Here is a 19,951-nt window from a genome sequence, read left to right as displayed (position 1 = left end):
TGTCTGGATTGCTTTTCTTTATAGAATGTTGGCGAATCTTTCTCTTGTCCTAAAAGACCACTCTGGTTCTCAACTCTCTCTGTGAAGCCATGACAGTTTGAGTGATTTTCATGTGAGAGGAGTCTGTCCTATTGAAAATTGCTTTTCTGGATACAATATCACTTAAAAAAAACACATCTCATTATTTATTTTCCTTATAACGTGATCCCTCGAGGGGATTTTTCCATCATCATTATCATCATCATCATCATCATCATCATCATCCTCATCATCATCATCATCATCACTAATATTATTATTACAGGACTATTCCATTATATTGTTATCTGTGTTGTTACCAGTGTGCTAAAGTTCATTGATGGCAGAAAGAAAGATTTTGTTTCATGTGGGTCATGGACAGCCACGATTTTGTTCTTGGAACTGAAAGATTTATTTGCATGCTCCCATGAGTAAATACATGCAAGTACAGAAAGTTCCTTGGTCTTCTACATGAGAGTGACATCCTCACATAGTCCTCAGATCTACATGAGAAACAGAGAATTTAGATGGGCAATGAAAAGTATGGTGATCAAAAACCAAGTTGGGGAGAAATAAGACAGTTTTCCACAATGTTTCAGGCTTTGGGGATTGGTAGACATTACACAACCATCTTATTATTCATAGCAGAAATAGTCAAAATTAATAAAGGCAGAAATTTTAACAACATATTTATGCTGGCTAATTTAAATTCCCATATTTCATCTGTGGAACATTATATATTCTCTTTCAGGTTCTTCTTGAAATTATTTGAAGAAGTGAAAACTGGTATGTGTTTATCTGTTCACATTCATAAAGCATCACCGTTGCTCTAGTGATGAACAGACTGCACAACTGTCAAGAGACAGACTGACTTTCTTGCCAAAGAAAAAAATCTTCACCTTCATGGAGGCAGTTTCCTTCTTAGGTGCAGAAGTTTAAAATCCCCTGAGAATGCTTCCTACAGGTACCATTTCCTGTATATTGTAATATCCTAGAAAATGGGTTTCTTTTTGCATTTTATTTCAAGTGTTAAGATCTACAAACAAGTTTTGAGTGCATGTACTATTTGTAGATGTTGTCTTTTTTCTTTCCTATAGATGGATTCTGGTTTGTGGACTTTCAGGCATTTTCTGATCCATCTCTCACAGCAGGGGCTGCAAATGAGATGAGACTTCATCAGGAATAAAGGAAAGAAGAAAGGTAAGGTAATAGATGATGCCCTTATGTATTTAACCCCTCTGTGTCTGAGATGGCTGTTGTCATCAACCTGTATATCTAAACTTTAACTTTGAAACAAAGTACACTCACATGAGTTTAAGCCTTTGTACTTTTCATTGTGTAAATATATGCAATAAAGAGAGCTTTCAAAGTAATAAAGTTGTGTGATGTGTGTTACTCATTTAACAGATGCCCTTGTATAACTTAAAAGAATATATAAATGCTTTTCCTTCATGTTGAAGGTAGTGAAGACAGTGTCTCTTCTAAAAGTATATGTAGGAATTTTGACAACTATTAAATTAAATATGTTCATATCTTGACAAAACATCAACCACAATTGCTTATGGGATACTTCCTATACTTTCTCAGTGTTTTTTCCTAAATATTGACTTTAAAATGCAGTTAGCAGAATTGATATTGAGGAAGATGGAGGGAGAGAGGAAACTGAATGAGAGGGGAGGTTGGGAAGGGAGTGGCCTTTGCAGGAATTAGGTATAGGGAAAGCAGGGAAATGAGAATGGAAGATAACCTCATACTAATACTGTCCAAACTCTTCCACAAAATTGAAACAGATGGAGCACAACCACATTCCTTATATGAATCCACAATTACTCTTATACCTAGCCCACACAAAGACTCAGCACAGAAAGAGGACTTCAGACCAATTTCCCTTAGGGATATTGATGAAAAAATTCTCAATAAAATTCTTGCAATCCGAATATTACAACACATCAAAAAAATCATCCATCATGATCAAGTAGACTTGAACCAAGGGATGGAAGGATGGTTTAATATAGGAAAATTCATAAATGTAATCCATCATGTAAACAAACTCAAAGATAAGGAGCACAAGGTCATTTCATTAGATGGTGAGAAAGCATTTGACAAAATTCAACAACCCATGCGAATAAAAGTCCTGGCAAAATCACGAACTGAAGGCTCATATCAAAATAGAGTGTAAGAAATATACAGGAAACCTGTAGCTAACATCAAACTAAATGGAAAGAAACTTGAAGCAATCCCACTAAAATCAGGGACTAGACAAGGCTGCCCACTCTCTCCCTACTCATTCAAAACAGGACTCCATGTTATAGTCAGAGAAACCAGACCACAAGGGGGTCAAACTGACACAAATTGGAAGGGAAGATATCAAAATATCACCATTTGCAGATGATATGATAGTATATACTTAAGTGACCCAAAAGTACCACCAGAGAACTTCTTAACCTGATAAATAACTTCATCAAAGTGTCAGGGTATAAAATTAACTCAAACTTACCAGTAGCCTTCCTCTCCTCAATGGATAAACAGGCTGAGAAAGAAAATATTGAAATCACACACTTCACAATAGTCCCAAATAATATAAAATATCTTGGTTTAAGTTTATTCAAGCAAGTGAATGATCTGTATGACAAAAGATCAAGCATCTGAAGAAAGAAATTGATTACTATCTCAGAAGATAGAAAGAGCTTACATGCTCATGGATTGACAGGATTAATATAGTAAAGATGACCATTTTGCCATTCAATTTAATTTTACACATTCAATGCAATCTCCATCAAAATTCCTACTCACTTCTTTAATAGAGATAAAAAGAGAAATTTCCAAATTTATTTAGAATAAGAAAAAACTAGAAGAGATTAAACTATCCTCCACAAGAAAAGAACTTCTGGGGGAATCATCACCCCTGAACTCAAGCAGTATTACAGAGCAATAGTGATAAATACTGCATGGTATTGGTAAAGACACAGATGGATAGACCAGTGGAATAGAAGTGAAGACACAGAAATGAACCCACACACCTATCATTTGATATTTGGAAATATTTGATATTTGATATTTGATATTTGATATTTAAAAACCATTCAAAGGCAGAAACATAGCATTTTTCAAAAATAATTCTGGTTCAACTGGAAATCAGCATGAAGAAGAATGCAAATTATCTCATTTTTATAACCATGTACAAAGCCTAAGTCAAAGTGAATCAAGGACCTACACATCAAACCAGAGGGAGAGGAGAAGGAGGAGAAGAAGAAGAAGAAGAAGAAGAAGAAGAAGAAGAAGAAGAAGAAGAAGAAGAAGAAGAAGAAGAAGAAGAAGAAGAAGAAGAAGAAGAAGAAGAAGAAGGAGAAGAAGAAGAAGAAGAAGAAGAAGAAGAAGAAGAAGAAGAAGAAGAAGAAGAAGAGGAGGAGGAGGAGGAGGAAGGAGAACAGGAAGAAGAAGAGATTGAGGAGGAGGAAGAAGAGTAGGAAGAAGCAGAAGAGGAAGAAGAAGGAGGAGGAACAGGAGGAAGACAAGGAGGAGGAGATGGAGGAGGAGGAGACGAAGATGAAGAAGAAGGAGAAGAAGAAGAAGAAGAAGAAGAAGAAGAAGAAGAAGAAGAAGAAGAAGAAGAAGAAGAAGAAGAAGAAGAAGAAGAAGAGAAAGAAGGAATTTAAACAGAAAGAGAACTAAACTTCCATTCTTCCCCATTCCCTCTCTTCCTCAGCTGTTGTTTAGGCAGTTGTGTTAGTGAGACGTTAACAGTGTAATTTCTGGTGTTACTTTGAGACACCAACTCATAGTAAATTTTAGTCTCTTAAAATCTTCTTGCATGAAGTAAGACACCCATGGCTACATCATTCTCTATTCTCCAGCACTTCACTTAGTTCCTTTGAATAGGCAGTGTCAATATTATATAGGGTCTTTTCAGATAGATGTAAGTATTTTGAGTTCTGGAGGGCCACAATTGTATCATGCTCAGTGGACAGTACCTCACAGATCTCCTTACCTATTAATAAGCCCTTGAAAGTACCCAAGGCCTGCATATCACCTTATCTCTAATTTGGAAGTTATCTCCATTGGATAATCATGTGAAAATGAAAACTTAGTTTTCTCCAAGGGAATATCACTGGGTACACAAACTAATTTTAAGGGTAGACTGCGTATAAAGCACTAAGGGAACTGAACATCATCTTTGGAGGATCCTTGTCTCATAATGGGTCAGGACTTTTTCTTCAGAATGTCTTTTTCATTTTGTTTTATGTTTATTTATCTATTAATTTTTGCTCTGTATGTTTTGTGTATATATTTTTCCTGGTTTTATGTTTCCATGGAATTCCAGAGTGTGTGAATGGAAGTCTGGGTCAGCGTGTCTGTATCTGATTCTTGAACCTTGTTTTGGCTCTTTTCTATATGCTTGTTTTGTTCTACTCCTATTCATTAACTTTAATTTTATTTTTATCCCTTAGATGATGGTTTGTTTTGAGAGTCAGAAGGATGTAGATACAGATGACAGGAGAGGAATAGAAGGGGGGAATAGAGGGTAGAGTAATCATAATTCAAATATATTGCATGAAAAAGTCTAATTTTAAGAAAAGAATTTTAAAAACATACTTTCTGGGGCCTGTCTACCCCTTTTCTCAAAATACTTACTAGTTTCATATAAAAAGTTAATGAAAATATTTTAAATCTTTTCCAAGGCAAAGAAAATTGTTTGTTTACATCTGATCTGGAACTGCCACTATGGGAGTGAAGCTTCTGTAGAGTTGCAATAATGCAGTAGGAGAGTCTATAAATGCTTTCAGAGAAATCAATCCACTGAGGTTCAGCGGGAGTTTCACATGATTGATGTTACAAATTTTCAATGGGAAGATATACATTTTTGATACTTCAGTTTTCATGAAATTCTTCAAGATCAAATTACAAGTAGTATGGAATACAATCATAATAGGTTTGTTCCTTTGAAAATTTCAAAATTACCCCAAATAATACTTAAATATCATTAATAAATCAGAACATATTGTATCCTAAACCCATATAAACATGACAATTATGAAATAGAAGTAGATGCGTATTAGTGGATAAAAGCTGTTTCTGGAGAGGCACTATTTTATGTCTGTGATAATTTCACTTCATTGGTAGATGGGTTAAATCAAAGTCTGATAATGAAGACCTTGCTGTAAAAGACCATTCTCTCACTAAGGGACTCTAAAACCCTGTTGTATAGAGTGCTAGCATTTCAATGTATCTCTTAATGACACTCCATTGGTTAGATGTGCCATATTTCCTGTATTCATTCCTCTGTGGAAGATCATCTGGGTTCTTTCAGCTTCTGGCTATTATAAATAAGGCTACTATGAACATAGTGGTGCTCATGTCTTTGTTATATATTGGGGCATCTTTTGGGTATATGCCCAAGATAGGTGTAGCTGTGTCTTCAGATAACTCAATGTCCAATTTTCTGAGGAACCTCTACACTGATTTCCAGAATGGTTATATCAGTCTGCAATCCCACCAACAATGGAGGAGTGTTCCTCTTTCTCCACATCCTCTCCAGCATTTGCTCTCACCTGAGTTTTTGATCTTAGACATTCTCATTGGTGTGAGGTGGAATATCAGGGTTGTTTTGATTTGCATTTCCCTTATGACTATAGTTGTTGAATATTTCTTTAGGTATTTCTCTGCCAATTGATAATCTTCAGCTGTGAATTCTCTGTTTTGCTTTGAACCCCATTTTTCAAATGGTTATTTGTCTCCCTGTAGTCTCACTTCATGTGTTCTTTGTATATTTTGGATATAAGCTGTCTATCAGTTGTAGGATTGGTAAAGATCTTTTTTCCAATCTATTGGTTTCCATTTTGTCCTAACAACAGTGTCCTGTACCTTACAGAATTTTTTCAGTTTTTTTAAGATCACATTTGTTGATTCTTCATCTTAGAACATGAGCCTTTGGTGTTTTGTTCAGAAAATTTTCTCCAGTGCCCATGTGTTTGAGATGTTTCCACACTTTGTCTTCTATTTGTTGGAGAGTATCTGGTTTGAAGTGGAGGTCCTTGATCCAGTTGTACTTATGCTTTCTACAGGGCAGTAAGAATGGATCGATCTGCATTCTTTTACATACTGACCCACAGTTGAACCAGCACCACATGCTGAAAATGCTGTCTTTTTTTCCATTGGATGGTTTTGACTTCTTTCTCAAAAATTAAGTGACCATGGTTGTAGGCGTCCATTTCTGGGTCTTCAATTCTATTCGACTGGTTTATTTGCCTGCCTCTGTCACAACGCCATACAGTTTTTTTTATTTTTATCACTGTTGCCCTGTAATACTGCTTGAGTTTAGGGATAGTGATTCCCATGGAAGTCCTTTTATTGTTGAGGACAGTTTTAGTTATTCTGTGTTTTTTTTTTATTCCAGATGAATTAATGAATGTTCTGTCTAAATCTTTGACGAATTGGATTGGAATTTTGATGGGGATTGGAATGAATATGTAGGTTGCGTTTGATATAATGGCCATTTTTACTGTATTAATCCTGCCAGTCCATGAACATGGGAGATCTTTCCATCTTCTGAAATCTCCTTCACTTTCTTCAGAGACTTGAGGTTCTGCTCATATGCTCATATTTTTTACTTACTTGGATAATGTCACCCCAAGACATTTTATATTATTTGGTGCTATTGTGAAGGGTGTCATATCCCTACTTTCTTTCTCTGCTTGTTTAGCTTTGTGCAGAGTTATTTTTATACTCAGCCACTTTGCTGAAATTGTTCATCAGGCTTAGTAATTCTCTTGTGGAATGTTTGAGGTCACTAAGTATACAATCATATCAACTACAAACAGTACTATTTTAACTTCTTCTTTTCCAATCTATATCCCTTTGACCTCCTTCAGTGTCTGCTTGCTCTGACTAAGATGTCTAGAACTATATTGAATAAGTTGTGAGAGAGTGGGCACCCTTGTTCAGTCCCTGATTTCAGTGTGATTGCTTTAAGTTTCTCTCCACTTAGTTTAATGTTAGTTACGGATTTGCTGTATATGTTTAGGTGTGGGCCTTAAATTCCTGTGCTTTCCAGGACTTTTTTCATGAAGTGATGTTGAATTTTGTCAAAATCTTTCTCAGCATCTAATGAAAGGATCATGTGGTTTTTATCTTGGAGTTTATATAGTGAATTATGTTGTTTGTTTTCTGTATATTAAAGTATCCCTGCAAGCCTGGGATGAATCCTACTTAAACATAGTAGATGATTGTTTAAAGTGTTGTATGAATATGTTTGCAATAATTTCATTGAGTATTTTTGTGTTGATATTGATAAGAGAAATTGGTCTGAGTTATCTTTCTTTGTTGAGTCTTTCTTTGTTTTTGTTATAAGAGTAATTGTGACTTCATGAAAGCAATTTGGTAGTACTCCATCTGTTTTAATTTTATGGAATAGTTTGGACAGTATTGTTATGAATTTTTCAATGAATTTTGGATGGATTTCTGCACTAAACCCATCTGATCCTGGACTCTTTTTGGGTGGGAGAGTTTTGATGATTGCTTGTATTCCTTTGGGAGTTATGGGTTGTTTAAATGGTTTATCTTTTCCTGATTTAGGTTTGGTATCTTGTATTTGTCTGGAAAATTGTCTTTTTTTTCCAGATTTTCAAGTTTTTTGAACCTAGGCTTTTGTAGTACAGTAATTTTTTTTAATTTCCTCTGATTCTGCTGTTCTGTCTCCCTTTTTAATATTTGATTTTGTTAATTTGGACACACTCTCTGTATCCTCTGCTTAGTCTAGCTATGGGTTAATATTTCCTGTTGATTTTTTCAGAGAATCAGGTATTGGTTCTGTTGATTCTTTGTGTGGTCCCTTTTTTTCTACTTGGTTGATTACAGCCCTGAGTTTGATTATTTTCTGCCTTCTACTACTCCTGCATGTATTTGCTTCTTTTTGTTCTAGAGCTTTTAGGTGTGCTGTCAAGCTGCTGATGTATGCTCTCTCCTGTTTCTTTCTGCAGGCACTCAGAGCTATGAGTTTTCCTCTTAGCACAGCTTTCATTGTGTTCCAAGAGTTTGGGTGTGTTGTACCTTCATTTTCATTGAATTCTAAGAAGTCTTTAATTTCTTCCTTTATTTCTTCCTTGACCAAGTTATCATTGAGTAAAAAAAAATTGTTCAACTTCCATGTATATGTGGGCGTTCTTTCCTAATTTTTATTGAAGAACAGCCTTAGCCCATGGTGGTCTGATAGGATGCGTTGGATTATTTCTATCTTTCTGTATGCTTTGAGGCCTGCTTTTTGACTGATTATATGATTAATGTTGGAGAAAGTGCCAGGAGGCTGTGAGAAGAAGGTTTATCTTTCTGTTTTAGGATAGAATGTTCTGTAAATATCTGTTAAGTTCATTTGGTTTATACCTTCTGCTAGTCTGTCTATATCTCTGTTTAATTTCTGATTCTGTGATCTGTCCAGTGATGAGAATGGGGTGTTGTAATCTTATACTATTATTTTTTTGCGGTGCAATATGTGCTTTGATCTTTAGTAAGGTTTCTTATGTGTATGTAGGAGCCCTCGTAATTGGAGCATAGACATTTATGATTTTGAGTTAATCTTGGTGGATTTTTCCCTTGACGAATATGAAGTGTCCTTCCTTATGCTTTTTGATGACTTTTGGTTGAAAGTCGATTTTATATATTCTTCAGACCATTTGCTTGGAAAATTGTTTTCCAGCCTTTTACTCTGAGGTAGTGTCTGTCTTTGTCTCTGAAGTGTGTTTCCTGTAGTGCAAAATGCTGGGTCCTCATTACATATTGTGTGTCAATCTGTGTATTTTTAGTGAGGAATGAGTCTATTGATGTTGGAGATATTAAGGAATAGTGATGGTCACATTCTGTTATTTTCATAATTGGAGGTTAGTTTATGTTTGTGTGCTTCTCTTCTCTATGTGTTGTTGTGAAAAGATTAATTTCTTGCTTTATCTATGGTTTTACTTGAATCCTTGAGTTCGGTCTTGCCAGTTAGTGTCCTTTGTAAGACTAGATATGTAGAAAGGTATTGTGTAAATTTCGTTTAGTCATGGGATATCTTGGATTCTCCGTCTTTGTTAATTGAGAGTTTTGATGGATACAGTACCCTGGGATGGTGTTTTTATTCTCTTAGTGTCTGTATGACATCTGTCTATGATCTTCTGACTTTCATAGTATCTGGAAAGAATTCTGATTTAATTATGATAGCTTTGTCTTTATATATTACTTGACCTTTTTCCTTACAGTTTTTAACATTTTTATTTGTTTTGTGCATTTGGTGTTTTGACTATTATGTGATGGGAGGATATCCTTTTCTGGTCCAATCTATTTGGAGTTCTGTAGGCTTTGTGTATGTTTATGGGCATCTCTTTCTTTAGATTAGGGAAGTTTTACTCTATAATTTTGTTGAAGATATTACTGTCCCTTGACGTTGACAGTCTTCACTTTCTTCTATACCTGTTAAGACTAGGTTTGATCTTCTCATTGTGTCCTGGATATCCTTTATGTTTTGAGCTAGGTCTTTTCTGTTTTACATTATGTTTGACAGTTGTGTGATTCTTCTGCTCCTTAGATTATGTCTTCTATGTCTTTTATCCTGTGGGTGATTCTCACTTCTATGACTCCTGGTCTCTGTCCTAGGTTTTCCATTTCCAGGGTTATCTTCCTTGTGCTTACTTTATTGTTTCTATTTCCATTTTTAACTCCTGGGTGGTTTTGTTTATTTCCTTCTCCCGTTATGCTGTTTTTCAAGTAGTTCTTTAAGGTAGTTTTGTGTTCCCTCTTTCTTGCATTATATTTGTTTACTTCAGTTTTTTCTATTGTCCTGCATTTTCTTAAGGGAGTTATTATTCTTAACATCCTCCATCGTCATGATAAATGTGAAATTAAATTTAGATCTTCCTTTTCTGGTGTGTTTAGATATCCAGTGTTTGTTTTGATGGGAGAATTGGGTTCTGTTGAGCCCAAGTAGTCTTGGTTTCTGTTGTTTGTGTTCCTATGCTTTCTTGTGGCCATCAGGTGGTCTCTGGAATTAGCTTGTCTTGCTCTTTCTGACAGTGGCTTGACCGTCCTGTAGGCTCGTGTGTCAGGGCTGCTGTAGACCTGTTTTCCTGTTTTCTTTTACCCAGTTAAGGGAACAGAGTATTCTGCTCTCAGGCACGTAGTTGCTCCTGTCCACTTACTTTCAGCTGTCCCTGTGGGCGGGAACAAGAAGGAACTTCCCATACTTCTCCTAGGTCCCTCTGTGGGGGGAGGGGGCACAGATGGTACAAGGTGTTTTCCTCTTGAGTCAGGAATCTGGGCAGAGAGTAGTCTCCTCTGATTTCCCAGGAGTGTCTGCTTCTCTGAGGCTCTAGTTACCCCACCATCATGATTTGGGTACAGGGAGCTGTTTGACAAGATCAGTTCCGATCCAGGCACAGTCTGGAACATGGTGCTCCAGTAGATTTACTCCTCCTCTATTCCAGAGTCACTATGCAATTTTGTCTTGGGCCAGAGATGTGGGCAATTGTGGGCAGAAGTGGTAGTCTGTGTGCATTGTATGCTCAGTATTGCCCACAGTCCTGGGTGATCAGCTCTCTCTCCCACAGTTTCTAGGAGAAGGGAGCTTTGTGCTGGAATCAGCAAGGTTCAGGAGCCAGCTAGAAACTGGAAATGCCTGATCCCAGAGGAGTTCTGCCTTTGCATGTCCTGAGTCAACCAGTGAGCTCGCTTCAAGCAGAAAAGTTGGAATCACCTCTTCTCTCAGGCCTGAACTCACTTGTTGGGCTGACTTTCAGCTTTCCATAAGGGCTGCAACCAGAAGTGTCTTGACCCTACTGCTCCTACGTTCCTATGCACAGGAGGCCCAGTTGGAGCTGTGTGTTTTTTTCTTGAGTCAGGAATTTGAGCAGAGTTCTCATGGGTTTCTGCCCCTCTGACAGTGTAATACTTCCCCACCCCTCATGACATTTGGGTGTAGAATACTGTTTGGACAAGTTCAGATTCAGCTGCAGTTTGGACTGCAGGGCTCCTGCAGATTGACTGCTCCTATATTCATGTGTCCAGTGGCACTATGCAGTTTCCTCTTGGGCTAGGGATCTGAGCACATGTGGGAAGAAGTAGCAGGGTCTCCTCGCTGAGGTCTCAGTATTGCACACTCTTCTGGGTGTTCAGCTCTTGTCCCACAGACTTTCCAAAGGATTTCAAATGTTCACTCCCTATCTTACAGGTCCTCAGTCTTTCCAGTTCTCCTCCAAATTTTGTTGGAGAAGACGCCTCTGGTTAAGGGGAGGTACAACAGGCCCAATCAGAAAAAAAAAAGGGCTGGAAATCTTCTTCTCTTAAAGGTAATCTCAGTGATTTCTCATATTCCACAAGTGGAATAAGTCCTGCCCCTTCTCCAGAAGAGACTTTAATACCTTTGCCAGCTGCCAAAGCAGGGCAGAGAGCTCTGTCCATTCACAAAGACAGTCAAAGATGTGCCCTATCTCCACCAACGTGCTTATGAAATCTGCTTCGGGTAAAATGAGTTTGAAACCTGATTCTGCTGACAAAGCGGATTGCAGAACTACCCTATTAAGCCAAGAGGACATTCAAAGTCCTCCACTATTAAAAATGCGCTTAAATCATCACTTATGATCCAAGGCGTACAAAATACAGTTACAAATACCCAAGTGAACCTCATAACACACATACCAGCCCAAGAAGAGACAAAATTTTCTGCATGTACACCATTAGATCAAGGACCATTGACAGTTTCAGAAGGGGCTCTTGAGAGTTCCACACCCACGCAAGATGTGGTAGAAATTTCTGAATCCACCGATGGAACTCCTGTGCCTTCTGCACATAAAAAATATGTTCTAGCAGCCTCACCATATCCCCCAGTACTTCAAATGTCCCTATATAATAGAGAATTATTCAAATATCCTCTACCACTGAAGGGACCCTCCTGACATCCCATTAGGCCCAAAAAAGCCAAGTTTATCAAAACACACTGTCAATGAGCTATGCAGACTCCATATTTATACAATGTGCAGAGAAGATAAAATATCCCCTACCTCCTCAGGGGACTCTAAGTCGTTCTGTACTGAAAGCAGAGGCGCCAAAATTTTCCAAATATACATCAGAGATGCTAGAACTTCCCAAAACTGAGCAGTATTCTCTGAGTATTACTCTATCTCAAAAAGAGACTGTGGGACAAGAAACTTCTACAAAAGGAGGTCTACCCATAGCCACATCTTTAGAAATGTCTTGTGGATGTGACACATATACAAAAGATATTCAAGGACAGATTCCATCTGTAGAGAAGGTTATGGACCCAACCATATGTGAACCATGAAATGCGAACACCAGAGTCTGTAGCATCCTCGACAACTGAGGAAAGGGATTCCTTGTATTCCATTAGTGTAAAAGAATGAATACGACCTCCACAAATTCCACAGTAGGCTATAGGAACTTCCTTATCTCCTCAAAATCAGCCATCTTCCCCAACTACAGAAGATGCTACACACTCTTCCAAATATTCAGAAAAGATTGCCATTCCTTCTTTATACCCACAAGCAGACCCAGAACATCTTCCAAATACCTCAAAAGCTCTGGATTTTACCTCATCTTCTGAAGGGGCTTTAGAGCCTGTTTTGCCTCTCAAGCAGGCTAGGGAACCTGACACTTCTATAGGAAAGTCGGTTTCCACTTCTCCAGCAGAAGAAATTTCTCTTGGAACTTCCACAGTTACAAAACAATATCTAGAATATGTCTATGATGCTCAGGGAGAGGTCACATTTTCATAGGTAGCTCTAATACATACCCTCCATTCTGATATCACAGTAAGGATTCTACACGTATACACGGTACATTAAGACCTTCCTCATCTGAGAAGGATGTCTTAGGATCTACTGCATCTGAACAGCATGTTATAGAACTATCCCCATATACCTAAGTAGATTTATTTAACATGTCCACTCTGGGGATAAAGAGGCGACATTCTCCCTCTACCAAAGTGGACCACAGGCATCCAGTTTCTATAAAAAAAAAAAGGTTAAGATTTGATCATTCTGATGTAGTCTTGAGAAATTTCCTCTAAAGAAGATAGTTTCAAACATCCCCCTTCTGCCAAAAGGGATCTTGTGCCATCTTCTGCAGCCAAAGAGACAGCAAAAGCTACATCTTCTCCTCAGGTGAGTCCTAACCTTCTCCATCTGTCCAAAGGGCCATGGAATTTCCAAAAAATATGAAGGAAGTTTGCAAAGATGCCATTCCTTGAAAGGTCTTGCTGGACATTCCATATTGTCCCAAGATGCTCAAGTAACTCCTCCTTCTACAAAAAAGGCATGTTCACCGTCTACCCTAGGGTTTAAGAGAATTTCTTCACCCCTCTCTATGGCTCCAGAAAGTGTTCTCCATGCTCAAAGTGGTTTGTCATTGTGCAAATTAGACTTAAAACATATAAAACCTTTTTTTTTATATTACCAAAGGTCTGAGGGAAAGTCCACATCGAAAAAAAAAAATCATTTAGACCTTGTGCCATTAGTCCAAGTATATCAGAAAAATTCCATGTCTTTTAAAGCACCTAAAAATCTATCTTGCTCTAGCACTCGTCCTAGAAAACAATTACCTTTAGTCATACAATCCCTAGGATCATTGAAATACAAAAAGGGGTGTCTAGAAACTTTACTATCTGCCAAAAGGTCTTTAGGATGTTCACCAACTTCTCCAAGAGCTCGGTTAACCCATAGAAGAACAAAAGAACTAAAGCCATCTGCTCAGGGTGTTTTCCAAAAACCACTTATTTCTTCTTTACTTTTATACCAAGACAAGAGGCCAGCTTCCTCATCCCCATCTCTGATCCCTTCTTCCTATTTGTTCTCTCTCCCAAATCGCTCTTTACTCTGAATTAGATGCCAATTACTAAACCATAGACATATGGAAGGAGGTAGTTGCTGTCAAAACAAAACTTGTGATATCACAGAAGAAGCTACGGCTCTCCAGGACACAATTGAATTTTCAAGGAGGGCCTAATGATGATGGAACTGCCATAGCCTACCTGCTCAAGAGCTTCCTTGCATTGACCAGATTTGGTTGTGCACTTTCCAGTAGTGTCTCCTGTGACACAGTAGAAATATTTACATGCTACATCTCTGTACAGCTAGAGATTTCTCTCTGCTTTATTAGTGATTACATGCTCTGAATGAAGAAAGTTAGTCAGGGGCTTGTCATGGGTAGAAAAGATCTAGGAACACAGAAGGAAAGATATTCTTCTCGAGATTAATTTTATTCTCCGGTCAAATCCTGTGACATAAAGTTCAATCCCCTAGGTTTTCCCTGTTTCGCTGGTGCCAGTATTTTCCCTACAGAACTTTAATTGAGTGAATATTGTTTTATATTTTCTGATTGTAAATTCATTTACAGGGGACATTATATATGTTCCTGCATGTGTACTCAAAATTTCATTTTTTTAATTCCATTTTTTGCAATGAATTTGGTATCAAACTTGGCTCAGCTATAGAGTGAATATAAGAGTGGAAATATTGTGTACCTACTTCTAATGATCAACTCCCAAATCCATATTTTATCCATTAATTACAAGACATCAGTAAAGCAAAGGACAACATGGAGTATAGAATGTGGTTCTGAAGTTCTATTAGATATCAGTCCTCTAATATCTACCTTCTTGTGTTCCCAGGGATAGGCTTGAGGGTTTTGGATGTTTTACCATGATTCTTTCTTCAGGCCACACATCAGTTTCTGAGTGATGGGCAGTGATAGGAATGGCTTGTGGTCCAATGAAACCTCAAATTCAATAGGTTATAAAAAACAGGAGGGAGTCTATTTGCAATTGTCACTTGTGGATCCTATAGTCTTCACCTTGTTATGCAGAATCCATCCAAATATTAAACCAAAATTCCTAGTTGTAGGATCCACCAAAATTGTATATATATATATATATATATATATATATATATATATATATATATATATATGTGTGTATGTATGTATATAAATGTATATATATGTATATATGTATATATGTATATATATGTATATATGTGTGTATGTATTCACTTATATATATATGTATGTATGTATTCACTTATATATATATGTATGTATGTATATATATATGTGTATATATATACATATACATACATACATATATATATATATATATATATATATATATATATATATATATATATATATATCAGGCACAAAAACTAGGTAAGATTGATGAAGATAAAATTGCATTCTGCCAATAAATGGTTTTAGATCTTTCATGAGAGACACAGCTAGAGCATGTCAAATACAGAAGTGATTGCTAGTGGCAAACCAGAGAACTGAATACAGACCCCTTGTTTGTAGATGTTGAGAAAGGATTACAAGAGCTGAATGGGCTTTCAACCCCCATAAGAACAACAAGTTCAATTAACCAGGGCTTTCTGGTATTAAACCAATATTCCATGACTGTTTATGTACAGACCTGTGGCTCCAACTGCATATGTGGCATAGTATGGCGATGTTGATCATCAATGGAAGGAGAAGCCCTTGGTTCTCCCTAGTTAAAGGGAATGTCAAAGCACAGTAAAGGTTATAGATAAGGATAAGGGGACCAGCTAGGAATATTAAGGACAGGAAACTGGGAAAGGAAATAACATTTGAAATGTAAATATAGAAATATCCAATTAAAAAAGGTATATACGGGGCTGGGGATTTAGCTCAGTGGTAGAGCGCTTACCTAGGAAGCGCAAGGCCCTGGGTTCGGTCCCCAGCTCCGAAAAAAAGAACCAAAAAAAAAAAAGGTATAAAATTTGCTAAAAAAAAAAGGAAAAAAAAACAAAAGATAATTAGCAGCTAATCAGACCTATTGAGTCAGTAATCCAAAGGGTTCCTGTCAGGGATTTATAGTCAGAATAATACTAGTGGAAAGATTGAGATGATGAAGATTAAATTTGGAGCACTTCTCTCTCCCAAATACCAGTATCAGACACTTACTGCTCTATAAGTATCCAAATAATTGAGGAGTTTACTCTGAGCTGAGGAAAGTATACTTATTTTTCACTTCTTCCTTAGGACCATTTTCTTCTGGGCAATAAGAACAAAAATCCATGAGCTCTAAGGAAAAGAACAGTGTCCTTCCAAACACCTGGCTTTTGGGAGAAAGAAATTAATGATATAAACTCTCTGACTTCCAGGAACCATTAGAAGCAGGGAAGTCCAGATTCTTCTGAGAGGCTCCCAGCTCCTGATCCCATGTGTGGAAGGATCAGATCAATTCTATCTCTTCAACTTACATATTCCACTCCTACCAAGGCTTCAGTGAGATTTCTCAGGGATGATGTATTTCTTCCTTCTTTTATACCAAGACAGAAGACCAGCTTCGTTCTCCCCATCTCTGATTTCTTCATCGTCTTTGTTCTCCCTCCCTAATGACTGTTTCCCCTGAATTTGAGGCCAATTAGTAAAACCTATAGGTACTGAAGTAATATCTGAGAGGCATTTGCAGTCAGGACAACACTTATTACATCACAGAAGAAGCTAGTGCTCTCAAGGATACAAGAGATTTTTCAGGGAGAGCCTAATGATATTGTCACTGAGAACTGCCATGGCCTGACTCTAAACAGCTTTCCTTACATTAACCAGGTTTGAGGGTGCCAATTTAGGTATGTCTCCTGTGACACAGTGGAAACTTTCGTTCTCCATCTCTCTAAAGCTAGTGACTTCTGAATGGAGAAAATGAGTCAGGGGCATGGCATGGATAGAAATTATTTAGGAACTTGGAGTGGAGGAGATTCTTCTGGATAATATTTTTATTCCCAGGTCAATTCCTGTGACATACAGTTCAATTTTCTAGGTTTTCTTAATTTTATAAAGGCCAGTACTTTACCTACACACCTTTCATTGAATGAATATTGTATTTCACTTTCCTATTGTACATTCCTTCATAGGGGACATTATAAATATTCCTGAATATGTACTCAAAAATTCTGTTTTCAAATTCCATTCTCTGCTATGATTTTGGAAACAAAGTGGGCCCATCTATAGACTGAGAATAACAGTGTAAATATGGTGTACCTACTTCAATTATAAATTCCCAAATCCTTATGTTATTCAAAAATTACCAACATCAATAAAGCAAAGGACCACATGGAGTATACAATTCTTTTCTCTATTCACATTTGATATCTGTACTACATTATCTACTTCCTGTGTTCCCATGGCCAGACTTGAAGGTTTTAGATGTGTTGCCATGATTCTTCCTTAATGTCATATATAAGAAACAGGAGCATGGGCAGGGGGAAGAAAGAATTGAGGAACAGTGAAACCTCAACTCAACACCTTCATAAGTACAGGAGGGAGTCTCTTTGATATACTCATTTGCAAACTCTACATTCTTGACCTAGTTGTGCAGAATCCATGTAATCATTCCACCTAACCTAATAGGTGTAGGAAGCACCTAAAGTATATATATATATATATATATATATATATATATATATATATATATATATTCAACCACCAAAACTGGATAACATTGATGAAGCTAAGAAATGCATTCTGCCAGGAAACAGATATAGATATTTCCTGAGATACAAAGCTAGAGCATGTCAAATACAAATGTGAATGTCAATGGCAAACCAGTAAACTGGAAATGGAGTTCCAGTTGTAGATTCTGAGAAAGGATAATAAGAGCTGAAAAGGCTTTCAACCCTTAAGAACAAAAATGCCAATGAACCAGATCTTTCTGGTACGAGACCAATATTCAAAGGTGGAAAATGGAAAGACCTAAGGCTCCAACTGCATTTGTAGTAGAGGATGGCCTTGTTGGGCACCAAAGGAAGGTTAAGCCCTTGGTCCTCCCTTGGTTTGACTTGCATTTAAAGGGAATGTGAAGGGACAGTAATGGGATGGTTTATAGAAGAAGTGGAGAGGGACCTGTTAGGGATCGTACGGGAGGAAATTCTAAAAGGAAACAGTATTTTAAATATAAATATATAAATATACATTTTAAAAAAAGAAATAAAATTTGTAAAAAATAAAAGATATAAGAAATAAAAGAAAAGAAAACTACCAGCTAGTTACAGCTATTGACTCAGAAATCTAATGCGTCACTATCAGGTAATGACAGTCATAGAAATAATAGTTGAAGGACTGAGATGATGATGTTTAAAATAGAAGCTCTTCTCTATCCCAGATATCAGGGTCAGGCACAAACTGCACTATAGGAATCTAAAGCATGGAGGAGTTTACACAGAGCTAGGGTTATAAAACTTGTCCTTCCCGTGTTCTTTAAGTCCCTTTTCTTCTTGTCAAAAAGAATAAAGGCCATGCACTCTCAGGAAAACAACTGTGCCCTTTCCATCCCTTGGCTTTTGGAATAAAGAAATGAATGATATAAACTCTCTGACTTCCAGGAACCATAAGAACAGGTAAGTCCAGATGATTTTGAGAGGCTCCCATGTCCTCATTCCCATATGTGGAAAGCTGAGATGAAGGGTGTCTCTTCAGGGAACCCATTAAACACCTACCCCGGACTCACTGAGCTCTCAAATGGACCAGGTAATTCTTCCTTTTTGATACCAAAACAGAAGGGAAGCTTTCTTTGAACATCTCTGATTTCTTCATCCTCTTTGTTCTCCCTTCAAAAATGTCTGTTTATTCTGAATTAAAGGCCAATTAGTAAGCTCTAGGGGTACTGAAGAAATATCTGAGAGGCAGATGCTAACAGGACAACACTTGTGACCTCACAAAAGTAGCTAGGGCTCTCTAGGTTACAAGAGACTTTTCAGAGAGGGCCTAATGATAATGTCTCTTAGAACGCCCATGGCCTACATGCTGAACAGCTTTCCTTACATTGACCAGTTTCAAGAGTGCCTTTTCCAGGAGAGTCTCTTGTGTCACAGTGGAAACATTTACGTACTCCATCTCTCTATAAAGTAGGGGCATGTCACGGGTAGAAAAGATTTAGGAAGATGGAGTGGAGATGATTCTTCTAGATAATATTTATACTCCCAGGATTATTCCTGTGACATACAGTACAATTTTCTAGGTTTTCTCTGTTTCGCAACGGGCAGTATTTTCCCTATAGACCTTTAATTTATTGAATATTGTATTACAATTGTGATCATATTCTAGTTTTCTTCTCTTGCTTAGTGATGAAAAAAGTGATACCCAGTACTGTATTAGAACAAACATTATATAGTACACCTAAAGAAAACAAATTGCTCCCAAGGTCAACGTAACTTCATAAGTAAGCAATTTGAATTCACAGAGAAATGGTAAAGTATTGTATTATTTATCCTTAAAAGGATACTTGTAAGAATCTTTTAGAAACAGAAATCTAAACATCTGTATAAAAATGTTATATCTGCTTTAAATGATCAGAATGCACATCTGTGATTGGCAAACCTTATTAAATCCTATCAGGAAGCTGAGGGTAAAACTGGTTCAGAAAGCAGTCATCAACAGTCCAGCATTTGTGACAGTCATACCATTAGCCTGTGCCGCCATAGTTCTTGATCCCTGACCTTAAAAGATCCCAGCCTTTCCGAACTGCAAATTGTTCCATACATTGTTTTTTATATCAGAGTCAGTAGGGAAATGATCTTAGCCAGCTTCACAAACAATTTTATTTTTCCAAAAGCTTTTAATGGGTTGTGGTCCTCGCTAATCATTCTACATTTCCTCGGGCAATGATAGAAGCAATGATCTACCCCAGAGGCAATTGCTAAAAGACCTGTATCACTCTTATTGCAAATGCCAATGGCACTGCCCTCTGAGTGGTAGAAAGCTCCATGAGGATTTTCATGCACTTCTTAGATTAAGAGAGGATGAGTGCAATAACTGAGCACCATTCTGCCTGAAATCCTCGTGGGGTTCATGACTCACCAAGGTCCAACGAGACTGTGCTGAAGAGTGGGCCATACCCCAGGATTTCTACAGCTCTGTGCCATTCCTCCTTCACAGGCCTTGG

At 37.4% G+C, this 19,951-nt stretch overlaps 1 long non-coding RNA gene across 2 annotated transcripts in view; it reads right to left on the bottom strand.

Annotated features, from left to right (window-relative positions):
- LOC134484552 (uncharacterized) overlaps positions 1 to 18,686 on the bottom strand; it is a 41,558-nt gene extending 22,872 nt beyond the window's left edge. Inside the window, exon 1 of one of the 2 annotated variants that reach the window (XR_010061996.1) lies at positions 18,507 to 18,686. This is a non-coding gene — a long non-coding RNA (uncharacterized LOC134484552). Of the gene's footprint in view, positions 1 to 16,271; positions 16,820 to 18,506 lie in introns of those variants that run through there. The other variant, XR_010061997.1, reaches the window with a different exon arrangement.
- Between the last annotated feature and the right edge of the window lie 1,265 nt (positions 18,687 to 19,951).

This window comes from Rattus norvegicus (genome assembly GCF_036323735.1).
Source record: "Rattus norvegicus strain BN/NHsdMcwi chromosome Y unlocalized genomic scaffold, GRCr8 chrY_unlocalized_1, whole genome shotgun sequence".
NCBI classification, from domain to species: domain Eukaryota; kingdom Metazoa; phylum Chordata; class Mammalia; order Rodentia; family Muridae; genus Rattus; species Rattus norvegicus.
Note: the sequence above shows the minus strand (reverse complement) of the source record. Positions and strands in the feature narration are given on the sequence as shown.